The sequence below is a fragment of the Macaca nemestrina genome, chromosome 16, assembly GCF_043159975.1.
Source record: "Macaca nemestrina isolate mMacNem1 chromosome 16, mMacNem.hap1, whole genome shotgun sequence".
Lineage (NCBI taxonomy): Eukaryota > Metazoa > Chordata > Mammalia > Primates > Cercopithecidae > Macaca > Macaca nemestrina.
The window spans coordinates 25,452,390-25,467,696 of record NC_092140.1 but is presented as its reverse complement, the minus strand read 5'-3'; the positions used below and the strand labels follow the sequence as shown (position 1 = coordinate 25,467,696).

Genomic DNA, 15,307 nt, shown 5'->3' with positions numbered 1-15,307 from the left:
GCAGATAAGTTTTTTAATTTTAATATTGATTGAAAGCTTTAATTGTATCATTGGCAACAAATACTATCAGTTGCTTTTCCTACAGTGACTGGTTCACTTCATTCATCTTGGAACATTCGCCAAATTCTTAAATGTGCATAACCATTGCTTATCTGTTAGTTGGACATTGTAGTAAAAATGTTATTCCATAAAAACAAGCTTCTAGTTTCCCTTGTGACTCAAACAATTGTACAAATGCTTTTCTTTGAACCATTGTTCTTCAGTGTGGATAACAGCAAATGCAAATTAAAAATAAAGAGACAATTCTTTTGATCAATAGCGGAAAGACTTCTTCCTCCCTCCCTTTTCTTAGAGGATTTACTTTAGAAAACTTTGCAATTCCTTCTCAATCTTTTTGAAATGAATTTAAATCTCTTTAAACGATAACAAGTCTTAAGACAGCTCTACAATTCAGAAAAGTCTCAAGCACCTGAAAAACATCCCTTGGGAATGTAAATATCCAAGGAAGATAGAACTTTCATCACTTTGTATCTGTGGATGAGTCTGTGAGAAGGTAGAAACTTAACTGGTAGATGCTTTATTCCACGACAAAACTTCTTCTCAAAAAATAAGTTTATTTTTACATTGTCTGAAACAAATTAACTAACAGAGGTGGTCACTCCAATTACTAGATGAATTTAGGATGAACACTGTGTAATAAATGGTGCTGCCAAGTCCCCTTACTTTGTCACAGGTAGTTAGAAAGGCATGAGCAGGGGTTGGAGAGGGCTCTCCCCCACCCACTAGGAATGACTTCATTAAATTCTTGAAATAGCCTAGGTATGCTGATGTTTTCCCAGACTCAGCTTGTAATTAAACTGAAAGTGTTTTAATCCCATCAGGTTAGGTGGGAGAGTCTCAAGATTCAAATCTTTTTTCCTGAGCCTTGTGGTCTAAAGAACCACACCTTTGATTTGATCCTTAGGTAGAGGCCATTTAGTCCTTTTCCACATTTTCACAATAAGGTGAAGGCCATACCCTTAATTTGGTCCTTACCTCAAGGACAAATTTTTAGGGGCCTTTTAATTCTAAAATATTCTTAGTTTCATAATTTACTATTTGGAACTGAGAACAATCTGCCTCCTCCAAGGCCTCAAAATTTCTAGACTTCCTCTATTTATGTACATTTCTGTTTGCATAGCTATTTTTTTTCCCTGAGGTCATCTGTTTCTTTTAATACCTTGCAAAAAGCAACCCCCAGTAGTCAACATGCACTATTCATGTTTTTACAATAATTACAGATTCCAGTTTATTAGGTATATTATCTACCTCTCAAGTGCCACAGGTGATAGATGATTTTATCAAACATTTAGAAACTATATAACATATGTTATTGTGTTAACGTCCTATTTCAACAAGTGCCACAGGTGACAGATGATTTTATCAAACATTTAGAAACTACACAACATATAATGTTACTGTGTTAATGTCCTATTTCAACTTATTCAACATCTAAAGGCTAAACTAATCTCACATTTTTGGGGCTTGAGTTATAGTAATGAAACTCTTTTGACATTAATTTCTGTAATAGGGAGGATAGGATTGTGCTACAGAGTAATCATCAATCCACTGTGTTTCTGGCACCACCACCATTTTTTTTTCACCATCAACTTCTAGCATGACAATCTGAAGCACATCTTTGATAAATGCGGTAGACCAAGAGATACTTGAGATTTTAACACTTACATGTAAATGCTCTAGAGCAGAGGTGATCCTTACTGCTTCAGTACATGACCCACTGCCCAGAAGGAGTCAAAGAGCCCTACCCAAGTATAAGGATTATCAAAAAATTTGGCAGCTAAAAGTCTAGTTTAAAAGTTGTTAAACATCTCATTTTTAAATAATAAAAAAAAATAAGCAGTAGTTGATATAACCTTTGTGAACTGTTTTTTACTTAATACTACTTTAAAACATTTATACAAGATGCATAAATTATAAAGCACATGATGAAGTACATTATAACAATTGCAAGTTATTGTAATAATCATTACCATATTACTATTAATAATTAATAATAGTAATTATCATTCCCTAGACTCTGAGAATGTTTTCATTTAAATAAAATTAATAGAGGTTTTCCCCCGACCTTAAAGAATATATAATTAAATAATCCGAGATAAAGACAGTATATCAAATTTAGAACATTTCTATTATTCTAAAGAGATATGTACTATACAAGTTTAGTATCAGTCTTAAATAACTTTATATACCTAAATGAGTTTTAAAAAAATCACTGTAGTAGTTTAGTCTGAAAGCCAATGTTTTAGAAGTGTATGTCATGATTTATTCAAATAGATAGTTTATGGAGACTTTCAAATTTAATTAAATATTTACTCTTATAGTTAAATTTGTGAAACAGAGCTGTGAATGCACACATTATAGATTTATCCCTGAGTCCTAGAAAATTTCCAATTGTTTAACAGAAGTACTAGCCCGAGGACAACAATTACATAGAATAGATTACTTGATAAGAATGTGCTGGCCATTCATAAACTGACTAATTATAAAAATAAACCTCCTCATGACTTACCAGTAATCAAGACGATTTTTCAGAGTTTGAGTTGATTATTGCATTAGCAATCTCCAGATAAATATCTCATGAAGACAAAGAGAGAATTTGTTCTTCCTGCATCTTTTTGTTCTAGTCAGGCCCTGGAAAGGAGGTGTGAGGTGTGACCACATTAGTGAAGGTGATTGTCTTCACTTAGTTTATTGATTCAAATGCTCACTGTTGGCCTGGCACAATGGCTCATGTCTCTAATCCCAGCACCTTGGGAGGCCAAGGCAGGCGGATCACGAGCTCAGGAGTTCGAGACAAGCCTGGCCAAGTAGTGAAACCCCATCTCTACTAAAAATACAAAAATTAACAGGGCATGGTGGCGTGCACCTGTAGCCCAGCTACTTGGGAGGCTGAGGCAGAAGAATTGCTTGAACACAGGAGGCAGAGGTTGCAGTGAGCCGAGATAGCTCCATTGCACTCCAGCCTGGTGACAGAGCGAGACTCCATCTCAAAAAAAAAAAAAGTGCTCACTGTTTGTAGAAATACCTCACAGACACACTCAAGTTGTCATTCATTTGCCCAGTCAAGTTGACACATAAAATTAACTATCACAGTTGTATTTAACATTAGAAACCAATTGAGCTAATTGTGTGTGTGTGTGTCTGTGTGTGTGTGTGTGTGTGTATATGGAGGTCAAGGCAGGTGGATCACGAGGTCAGGAGATCGAGATCAGCCTGGCCAACGGAGTGAAACCCATTTCTGGGCATGGTGGCAGGTGCCTGTAATCCCAGCTACTCAGGAGGCTGAGGCAGGAGAATCACTTGAACCCAGGAGGTGAAGGTTGCAGTGAGCCAAGATGGCACCACTGCACTCCAGCCTGGCGACAGAGCTAGACTCTAAATATACATGTACATATAAATATATATGTACATATACATATGTACAATATATTTACAATAGTATTACCTATGTGAATATTAAAAGTAATGGCAAAAACCGCAATTACTTTTGCACCAATCTAATATTAAATACAAATTTCATGTGTTTTTATTTAAGGGGATTTAAGAGCTTGGAAGATAATGGTAGGAAAATATGCTATGGATGTTAAGAAAGTTGAATTTGTATAGTTTCCCATTATAGTATCTACCAGCTTCAAATGCTAATAGAACATGAAATAAGTAATAGAAGTACTATATTTACTGAACTCTTCATTAATAGTAGGATATACTTTAAAATACCTGCTGTTTCTGAGAGATTGCCCATCAAATATGCACTTAATTATAGCTAAAATTGCATTATGAACCTCAAGATTGGCATTCTTGAAAAGAATGTAGAAACAAAATCATTGTCAAGTTGACTGAAACTAGAACTCTTTCCTCATATGCACTAACACTGTGCCATCTAGGATCTATAACTTAAAAGTTTACTACATATGGCTTGATAATTCTGAAACCACTCGGCATGTATACTGGTATTGAACAAATAATGACAAGGATAGCAGGAGGAGGAAACCAGGTTATTTTTAAAAGGGTGAAGCTACAGACATACAAGGGAAGAAGGTTAGAATAAATCCTATGTTACTGGATTAGAGTTGTAGGCATCAGTATGAACTCATGTATAATGTAATATAAATACAGATGCTAGAGAAATAACTATAAATATTGTTGGGTGTAAGCTTGGTATACTTACACATATTCCATAGTTCTGTTCACAGAACCAACAATGCACCAGTAACAACAAGCAGATCCAACACTTGGTCTCTAATACTACTCTCCAATAAAAAGAACTAGGGCTACTTGGAGAAATGGCTGATGCTAGGGCAGGGATATGAAATATAAAAGATGAACCTTGAATATCTTATAGGACCAGAAACTAAGGACATAGTAAATTTAAATGCAATGATGTAGGTGTGTCAAAGGGGAACAGTAAACAACTGAAAGAGCTCTCACTGGCTAAAGCTGGGGAAGTTTGAGCAATAAAAATAGCGTATTATAACTCAAATATAAAATGCATACCCATGAGTTCATACTGATATAAATAAATCACTGGACATATAAATGGGATAGTGGAGGCAAATTTTCTTTATAGGGTTTCATATAATTTATGTAGATACTCTCCCCACTGAAGGAGGGGAGACATAATTTTATATCCCTTAAGAATGGGATTTGCATAGTGACTTTCTTCCAAAGATTGCAGTAAAAAAGTGAGAGTCGTTATTTTATGGTACAGAAACCTGGCAAGCCTCTTTCAGCCAAGTGATTAAGGTTAACAGTGAAGTCATGTTAATAGCACAAACCCTTGATATGATGTGGTGATAATGGCTTTTCACTTCTGTGGTCATCCGCCAAAAACCCATAACCGCCATCTTACCATGCAAAAAAACTTTAGACAAATTTTAACTGAGGTACATTTTACAAAACATCTGACCAGTTCTCCTCAAAAATGTCAAGGTCATCAAATGCAGGGAAAGCCTGAGAAACTGTTACGGACTTGAATAGCTTAAAAAAATATGATGACAATGCAATGTGGTGTCTTGGATGTGACTCTAAAATGGGAAAAAACAAAGGAAATTAGGGGAAAACTAATAACAAAATTAAAATAAAGTATGGTCTTTAATTAAAAAAATCAAAAGCCTACCCAACACCCAACCGTTTCTTGACATTTCCATAAATGGTATGGCTCCTTAAGAGTTAAGAGAAATTCACATGTCAGAGACCCCTTTATTTGATGAAATACACCGCGCAGCTCAAATCATTGAAGGGTCTAAAAATCCTGAAAACTAAGAAAACACACACATGTTGTGCTGGGACAGCTTTACTAAGACTTGGAAATGACTTTGCAGTTACCTTCAATAGTTATTCCTCTTTCTGAAATCACAATAAATTCAGTTTAAATTTCAGAAGTATGTTCCTTCATTCCTCTTCTTAATATGCATGTTTGTGAAGGCGGGCTGTGTTTGACTTGCCTATCATCTACTGTAGTGTTTGGCACACCAGGAGTATAAAAATACCAAAAACAGAACATAAGGTACAACTTGAAATACTGGAAAAGATTATTGCCAAATGTAAACACTGCAGTGTTGTACTTGAAGCATGTTTGTGATCGACAAATCTGGCAAAGAAAATTCTTTCTAGTATTATGACCTATTTTGGGACTCTGTCTTTTGGCTTCTAAAAATTTGGAATTCTCAGGCTCAACTGGTAGATTTTTTTCACATTGTCTATATATCATTCTTTTAAAATGGTGAACTATAGCTTCTTAAAGGATTTTAACATTATTTTCAGATTCTACATTTTATCCTTTGGCAGTATATCACTCAGGAAGAATAGATTAAATGTGCTGAAAAGAAAGGCAATGAAAACTAAAGAAGTTTCTTAATATGAAAGAATAAGATTATTATCAAGTGCCTATCATATTCAAGGCTACATTATGTAGTTTATGAACCATTCTTTGGCTCAATTTTTTTTCAGGTATATACCTGATCATAAACTCAGTACTACCAAAATGAGTAGGAAAATTATGTCCTTAAATTCAAATACGTATTTTATTTCTCTTACATTGGCTTTTGAATAACTTACCCTTCAAACCATATTACCAGCCCATTTAAGTTTTCTTTGTATTACAGTGTTAAGGATGTCACCTTATTCCTTATTTTTATCCCATCTTATACTCCACAGTAATAAAAATGCTTTTGAGTGTCATGCTTTTAAATCACTTTGCAAGCACTTATTTCAATAGCGTAAATAGAATAAATACATACAATTTAGTCAGTTATATGAATTGCAATTTTATTTATTATTTGGGGGGGGCAGGGTGTCACTCTGCTACCTGACAGTGGCATGATTTCGGCTCACTGCAGCCTCCACCTCCTGGGCTCAAGTGATCCTCCGACCTCAGCCTCCTGAGTAGTTGGGAGTACAGGTGCATACCAGCACACCCTGCTAATTTTTATACTTTTTGTAGAGTCAGGGTCACCTCATGTTGCCAAGGCTGGTCTCAAACTTCTGAGCACAAGCCATCCATCTACCTCGGCCTCCCAAACTGCTGGGATTACAGGCAGGAGCCATCGTGCCCGGCCTATAAATTGTAATTTTTTAAAGAAATGCCATCCGCATGTTCTCACTCATAGGTGGGAACTGAACAATGAGATCACTTGGACTCAGGAAGGGGAACATCACACACAGGGGCCTATCATGGGGAGGGGGGCGGGGGGAGGGATTGCATTGGGAGTTATACCTGATGTAAATGACGAGTTGATGGGTGCAGCACACCAACAAGGCACAAGTATACATATGTAACAAACCTGCACGTTATGCACATGTACCCTACAACTTAAAGTATAATAATAATAAATAAATTAAAAAAAAAAAAAAGAAATGCCATCCATTAATGTCGAATTTAGACATTTGCTTATTTTGTCAGATGGAGAGTTCTAATCATTTTTAAAATAATTCTATTAAGCAGTTAAAGGAAAAGTATAAATTTTGACCTCACGAAATCACTATCATATATCTCACCATAGCCTGAAACTACTGGGCACAAGTGATCCTCCTGGCCTCAGCCTCCAGAGTAGCTAGGACTATAAGTACAAGCCACTATGCCCAGCTAATTTTCATTTCTAGTTATTACAGGAACTGGCTTTCCCTATGTTGCTCAGGCTTGTTTTGAACCCCTGGCCTCTCAGAATCCTACATAGATTATTTTAAAGGGAGTTCAAAATTATGAGAATTTTATCTATTCATTAACATTAAAAACACACCCCAATATAGCTAATTTTAAGTTACAGAAACATCATATAAACATACCTTTCCATTTTATATCACTGGATAATATGTTTCAAACCCAGTATTTCATATAAAAATGTGAGAAGATTGAGCCCTAATGAGTTCAAACTTTGAGCTCAAAGAGTTCAAATGTCTTTGCAACTATTCTTCTAAATTCCAATCAAAGGCTGAAACCTTGTTGGGGCCCAGCCCTTTTAGGTGCTTGAGAGTGTCATCCACAGTTGAGGGTGTCTGAGTTGTACACACTGATTATTACATAAACTCCTAATTTTCTAAAGGAGGAATTGGAGGGAGACTTATTGTAAGCCAGCCCAAAAGAATTCTGTGAATTGGCAGAGGTGCAGTGGTATTATTATAGCTAAATCTAATTCATAGAGTGGAAAGGAGGAATCAGGCCTGCAAAGATGTTCCCTCGATCTTGGGAGCAGGAAATAATCTCTGTCAAGATTTGTTACAGAGGAGACCTAGGGAGGGGCTGTCATAGAAAGACTGCTATACTTTTTAATGTACTTTTTAATATGATTGGGTTTGAGTCCAAAGTCTCTGTTTTCCACTTGTCCCATCTACTTTAAAAAAAAAAAAATCTTTCCATGTTTTCTTTTGGAATAATATTATATTCTAGTGTTTCACTTTACTTTTACTATTTTTTCATTAACTATGCCTCTTTTATTTACATTTTCATTATTCTAAAGCAGTGATTTTCAACTACAGGTGACACTGTCCTCAAGATATATTTGTCAGAGTCTGGGATGTTTTTTTGTTTTCATATTGGACAGGAAGTGTGTGCGCTAATGACATTCAATGGGTAGACGTCAGAGATTCTGCTCAACATCCTAGAATGCACAGGAGAGCCCTCCATAGTAAAGAATTATCTAAGCCAAAGTGTCAGTAGTGTCAAGATTGAGAAATTCTTAAACTGCATAACATCAAGTAATATTAAATATTAGATTCAAACAACTAGTTTAAATAGTATTTAGTGTGAAATATTATCTAATGCTATTTAAACAACATTAAGCAGTTGTTAAAGTGTAAGAATCTTAAATAAGTGTACTGTACTTCAGTTATCTCCTTATCTGTACTATTAGCCTGCACTTTACTTCTGTACTTATTTATGTATCATATGCTTATAAGGCTCATGAAACATCAGTTGTAATTTCGTTTCAATCAATTGACTTTAAAGTGATTACAATGAGAAGAAAGATTTCTATTCAGCCACATAACTTTCTGTAAGTCTTCATTCCTTTGTATAGATCCAAATTTCCTTAAAATATTTTACTTCACCCTGAAGAATTTCCTTCAGCTTTTCTTATATTCATGTCTGTTGGTAATACATTAATTCTAAAAAGGTTTTATTTTGCCTACATTTTAAAGTATACTTTCATTGTGAATAGGATTCTAAATTAGATTTTTCTTTTGTTCTTCTGTGGTAGTGTTCTGGTTTTCTCAATATTGAATAGCTTCTGACACAAAGTTGGCTATGTCATGATATACCATTTTCCCTCTCTCTGTTATTAGTCTTTTTATTCCTGCTGCTTTTTTCTTTTTATGACTTATATTCAACAATTTTATTATTATGTGCCTTGATATCATTTTCTGTATGTTTACTATGCTTGCAGATAATGAAACTTCTTAGATCTGTGGATTTAGTTTTGATCACATTTAGATAATTCTCTGTCAGTGTCTCTTCAAATATTATTTTCTGCCTTATCCTAGACTTTTTTTCAATATTCCAATTGCATATCTATTAGACTAGTAAATTTTATTCCTCAAATACTGATTGATATGGTTGCTTGTGTCCCCACCCCAATCTCATCTTGAATAATAGCTTTCATAATCCCCATGTGTCATGGGAGAGACCCGTTGGGATGTAACTGAATCCCAGAATGGTCACCTCCATGCTGTTCTCACCATGGTGAGTGAGTTTTCACAAGATCTGATGTTTTTATAAGGGATTTTCCCCCCTCACTTCGCTCCGCACATCTCCTTGCTGCCACCATGTGGAGAAGGATGTGTCTGCTTCCCCTTCCACCATGATAATTGGCTGGGTCCCCACCCAAATCTCATCTTGAACTATAGCTCCCATAATCCCCACATGTCATGGAAGGGATGGTTGCGAGGTAATTGAATCACGAGGGCAGGTTTTTCTCATGCTGTTCTCATGATAGCAAGTAAGTCTCATGAGATCTGGTGATTTTAAAAAAGAGCAGGTCCCCTGCACACTCTCTATTTCCTGCCACCATATAAGAAGTGCCTTTGCCCCTCCTTTGCCTTCTGCCATGATTGTGTAGTCTGCCCAGTCATGTGAAACTGTGAGTCCATTAAATTGCCCAGTCTTGAGTATTTCTTCACAGCAGTATGAAAATACACTGATACACTGATGCTCTGCTAATTTTTAAAAAACCTTTTATTTCAGGTTCAAAGGTATATGTGCAGTTTTGATATAGGCAAACTCCTGTCATGCGGGTGTTTTGTGCAGATTGTTTTGTATCCCAGGTACTAAGCCTAGTATTCAACAGTTACTTTTTTCCACTCCTCTCCTTCCTCCCACCCTTCAACCTCAGGTAGGCCCCAGCAACTGTTGTTCCCCTCTTTGTGTCCTTGTGTTATCATTTAGCTCCCACTTATAAGTGAGAGCATGCAGTATTTGCTTTGCTTTTCCTGTGTTAGTTTGCTAAAGATAATGGCTCCAGCTCCCATTCTATAGGTTTTCTATTCACTCTGATGATGGTTTATTTTGCTGTGCAGAAGTGTTTTACTTTAATTAGATCTCATTTGTCAATTTTTACCTTTGCTGCAATTGCTTTTGACATCTTTGTCATGAAATCTTTGCCCAATTCTGTCTCTAGAATGGCATTGCCTAAGTTGTCTTTCAGGGTTTTTATAGTTTGGGGTTTTAAATTTAGGTCTTCAATCCATCTTGAGTTAATTATTTTATGTGGTAAAAGAAGGGGCCTAGTTCCAATGTTCTGCATATGGCTAGCCAGTTATCCCAGAACCATTTATTGAATAAGGAATCTTTTCCCCATTGTTTTTTTTTTCCAGTTTTGTCAAAGATCAGATGCCCACAGGTTCGCAGACTTATCAATGAGCTTTTTATTCTATTTCATTGGTCCACGTGTCCACTTTTGTCCCAATACCATGCTGTTTTTAATACTGTAGCCCTGTAGTGTAGTTTGAAGTTAAGTAGCACACTGATGCAAAAATTTTCAACCAACATACTAGCAAGCCTAATCCGACAGCACATTAAAAAGCTAATCCCCCATGATCAAGTAGGCTTTATACACAGGATGCAAGGTGGGTTCAACATATGCAAATTAATAATTGTAATTCATCACATAAGTAGAGCCAAAGACAAAAACCACATGATTATCTTCATGGATGCAGAAAAGGCTTTCAATACAATTCAGCATCCCTTTATGTTAAAAACTTTCCAAAAACCAGGCATTGAAGGAACATAGCTCAAAATAAATAGAGCCATCTATGACAAACACACAGGCCAACGTCATCTGAAATGGTCCCTTTGAAAACTGGCCCAAGACAAGGATTCCCTTCAATAGTATTGAAGGAATAATATTGATTCCTTTCAATAGTATTGAAAGTCCTGGCCAGAGCAATCAGACAAGAAAAGAAATAAAGGCATCCAAATAGGAAGACAGGAAGTCAAAGTATCCCTCTTTGCAGATGATAAGCTAGGGAGGGCAACCATCTCTACAGTAAGAATTACAAAACACTGCTCAACGAAATCAGAGATGATACAAACAAATGAAAAACCATTCCATGCTTATGGATTGGAAGACTCAATACTGTTAAAATGGCGATAATGCCTAAAATTTTACAGATTCAATACTATTCCTACCAAACTACCAAAAACATTCTTCAATGAACTAGAAAAAGCTATTTTAAAATTCATACGGAACCAAAAAGGAGCTGAAATAGCTAAGGAAATACTAAGCAAAAAGAACAAAGCAGGAAACATCTACCTACTAATTTAATAGTGTCTCTATCCCTTACTCTGTTTCCTTTTTGATAGTTGCTGTTAGTATGTCTTCAAGTTCACTTATCTTTTTTTCTGTAGTAAATAATCTACTGTTAATCTCATAAAATATTTTAAATATTTTTATTTTTAGTTTATCATATAGTAACCTACTATTACATATGAATAATATTAATGAAAAAATTTGTTACACTGTTAGGTAAATTACTTGGGATTCATTTGCTTCTGAGTTTTTGTAATGACAAATATGGAGCAGCCCCTACTTTTACACATTTATAGCTGTACTACTAAACACAGTTGTTCTGTAGATTCTACTTAATATCCTATGGAGTATGGATCTCTGCTTTCTGTCTAGTAAAAATTGTTTACTTGCATGCCAGTGGTGCTTTCTTTGGTCTTGAAACTTTACCCATGCATACAGAGATTGATACTCTACCAAAAGATATGGGGAGGTTTCCCTGGGTAGTTTTTCATGATCTGTTTTTGTTTATGCAGCTTCTTTATCTCCAGTATTCTGCTATACAAATAATAGCCATCTTAACCTTTCCTTTTTATACCCTAATATCTGCATCCTCATCTCAGCAAGATCACTAGACTAGTTTCATATACCTTTGCTCAGGTTTAGAGACTGATTTCTGCAGCAATCTAGGAAAGTTGTAGGACTTATCCCATTTTTTTTTCTTTCTTTCAGGTATCCCAGGCCTTCGAGGTCCATTGTCCAATATCTCAAAACATTATTTGTCCGGTTTTTCAGGTATGTATGGTAAGATTACAATTCTTGAATCAGTTAAGTTTTTCTGGGCAATTCTATAAACTTCAAACTGCAATATTTTCTGAGCTTTTAGAGAACTAGCTGAATTCTATATTTCCGGATATTTGTTAATGAACATAAATGTGGTTCTTTACATTTTGTTAATAGAAGTTATTGTTCTCTCTCTAATGTGAAAGAATGTATTTAATAAATGACTTATTTGTCCCTTGAATCCTGATTACTTCCTGCTTCAAACACACAACTCCCCCAACACACACTCACACATACGCATGCTCACAAAATGCACACAGAAAATGAGGTACCTCCTCCTGAGTTCACAGATGACATCTCTATTGCCAAATTCTCATCTCATCAGCATTTGACATCATTAATTACTTCTTCAAAGACCTTGTTCACTTCTGCTTTCAGAACAGCACCATCTCTTGTTTTTTCTTCTTATTTAGCAGGCTGCTTAACTCAGATTTGTTATTCCTTGTGTATCCTCAAAGCTGTTCATGTTGAAGTGCTCCGGGGCTTAGCAGTTGGTGCTCTAATCTTCTGTAGCTGCACTTTCTCCTCTGATGATGTCATCCAGTTTCATGTGTGTAAGTGCCATTTCTAAGCCAGTAACTACAATTGATATCTCCAGCCAGACCATTTGTCTGAACTCTAACTTCATATATCCAAATATTTGCAGAACAATTCTACTTGAATCTTTCTAAATATCAAAATTATAACGTGTGAAACTCAACTTTTTTCGTTCTTCCATTCCAAAACCAACTGTACCTTCTACTTTCTTACCTAATTAAATAGCATTAATATTCTCCCTGCTGCTTTTCCTTGGATCTTCACATCTTTGGCAGCTGATATTCACTGTGCCAGGAATTAATCATGGCATTGTCTTCAAAATATGTCCAGGGTCCAGTGACCTCTCTCCCTCTGCTGCTACCACCTGATGTTGCACAACTACTATAATTTCTTTACTACAGCACATGTTTACTAAGTGTATACATATGTTATTATAAACATAGGTACTTAAATAATATTTATGGAATAATATTTTTGGAATGTTTGGTCACATACATACATAATAATCCTATACATTTAGTGTCATTACTTGATTACTCATAGTTTTGTTACAAGGGAAAATAAAGCCTTCAAAGAAGGTTAAGGCCCCAAATGATAATATACATATTAAAAAGTTTTGAATGTATCTCATGGAACATAAAGATAGGAAATGTAGAGTGAACACATATAGGACTAAATAAGAAAGTGGCTAATCAGAAATTGGCCCTCGACTCTAGATGTACATGATCGCTCCAGTCCAGACAACTTAATAACTCATTGTTAAATTTAATATTGTCATTGCTCAAGACCTGTATAAACTACTCCTTGTTGAGTATATTCATGCTTATCCAGCCAACTGGTTTAGGGTTCTTATGTAAAGTCACAGAATATATAAAGATGTGCCTTCCAGGGCTGATAAAGTCACTCTAAAAAGGTAGTAAGGGTTCATACAAATTTGAAGGAAATTTTAATACAATCATTTTTACATAATTTATTGCTAACAAAATTGAAGCTTCAAGAGTCCAAATAATTTGCCCAAGATCATTCAGCTATTAAAAATCTGACTTATGTCTCTGTAAACAATGATATCAAAATTATGTATTTGGTTGTTAGAAAAAAACACATTACTCTGCACTTAAAAAAATCACTGTCTTCATCTATGTTTGGTACTGAGGACATGCTAGTCTCATAGAATGAGTTGAGTAGTTTTCTATATTTTATATATGTATTAGTGTTATGTATAGTTATTACAAAAAAATCCTGAAGTTTTTGTCAAGTTCATGCCAGAATGACCAAGAAAATGTATGTAATGTATTTATATCTACACATCTGTGCCCCCATATCCATGTAAATATGTTTGTATTGGTTTAGATAATTTGACATGATTTTATTAAGGCTTCACTAATACAAAAATCACACCTTAATAAAGGACTTTGCTACAGCTCTTCCAGAAATTAGAACAAGAGGACAATGAGCAAGTTAACGAAATTCATAGAATTTTAACCCTGACAATATAAATTTTAAGTTGGAAGATTGTGTCAGAAAACCATAAGTTAACAAAATTGGCTTAAATATGAAGTCTTTTAGCTCAATTTTTAGAAAATAAATTGAATACTAAATACAATTCTATACCTGAAAAAGCACAAGGGTTTGTTGCACAAACCAATAATTTTATATGTATAGACCTATGTCCAGATTACTTTTCTAATAAAAAATGTTTCAGAGAAATAAAACATTTTTAAGGTGCTTTAAAAAATATACTAATGAGGCCGGGCACAGCGGCTCAAGCCTGTAATTCCAGCACTTTGGGATGCCGAGGCGGGCAAATCACAATGTCAGGAGATGGAGCTCATCCTGACCAACATGGTGAAACCCCATCTCTACTAAAATACAAAAAATTAGCCAGCCGTGGTGGTGAGCACCTGTATTCCCAAGTACTTAGGAGGCTGAGTCAGGAGGATCGCGTGCATCAGGGAGGTGGAGATTGCAATGAGCCGAGATCATGCCACTCACTGCACTCCAGCCTGATGATACTGTGAGATTCTACCTCAAAATATATATATACATATAATATATATAACATATGATATGTAACATGTCATATATTTATGTAATGTCATGTTATATATTTGTTATATATGTTGTATATGTTGCATGTTATATATCATGTTATATATAATAAATATATAATGCTATACATATTATATTATATATAGTATGTTATATATAATGATATATGTTACATGTAATAAACATATAGTAAATGTTATATATAATAAATATATGTATTATATATGTTATATATACACTAATGAATATATACACTAATGAATTCGGAAATGGAGAAAACTATACAGAGCAAAAATAAAGTCAGAATATTAATTCAAGATGGTACGAGTATGCTAAAATCAACAAGTAACCTATAAGTGGTGTACACTCATATATGAGTATATAATATTTATAACGTAAGATAAATGTTAGCCAACATTATTGATGAGAGTATTTTAATTTCAACTCAAAAAGTTAAACAGTAGGTGTATACTTTCTAAAACACGACCAAAACTTAGCAAGTTTTCAATTTTACTAATGCCCGTGTGCTGTCACCTCTAAAATTGTATGAAATTGAGACTTTGGTCTTATATTTGTTTCATTTTACATATCAGCAAATTATA

General features: G+C 34.9%; 2 long non-coding RNA genes across 4 annotated transcripts in view; one reads left to right on the top strand and one right to left on the bottom strand.

Annotated features, from left to right (window-relative positions):
- Positions 1–12,149, top strand: part of LOC105481659 (uncharacterized) — a 51,975-nt gene extending 39,826 nt beyond the window's left edge. Inside the window, exon 3 of the long non-coding RNA XR_987062.2 lies at positions 12,009–12,149. This is a non-coding gene — a long non-coding RNA (uncharacterized lncRNA). The remainder of the gene's footprint in view (positions 1–12,008) is intronic.
- Positions 1–15,307, bottom strand: part of LOC105481660 (uncharacterized) — a 508,229-nt gene that overhangs the window by 262,194 nt on the left and 230,728 nt on the right. The gene's annotated exons all lie outside the window — the stretch shown is intronic.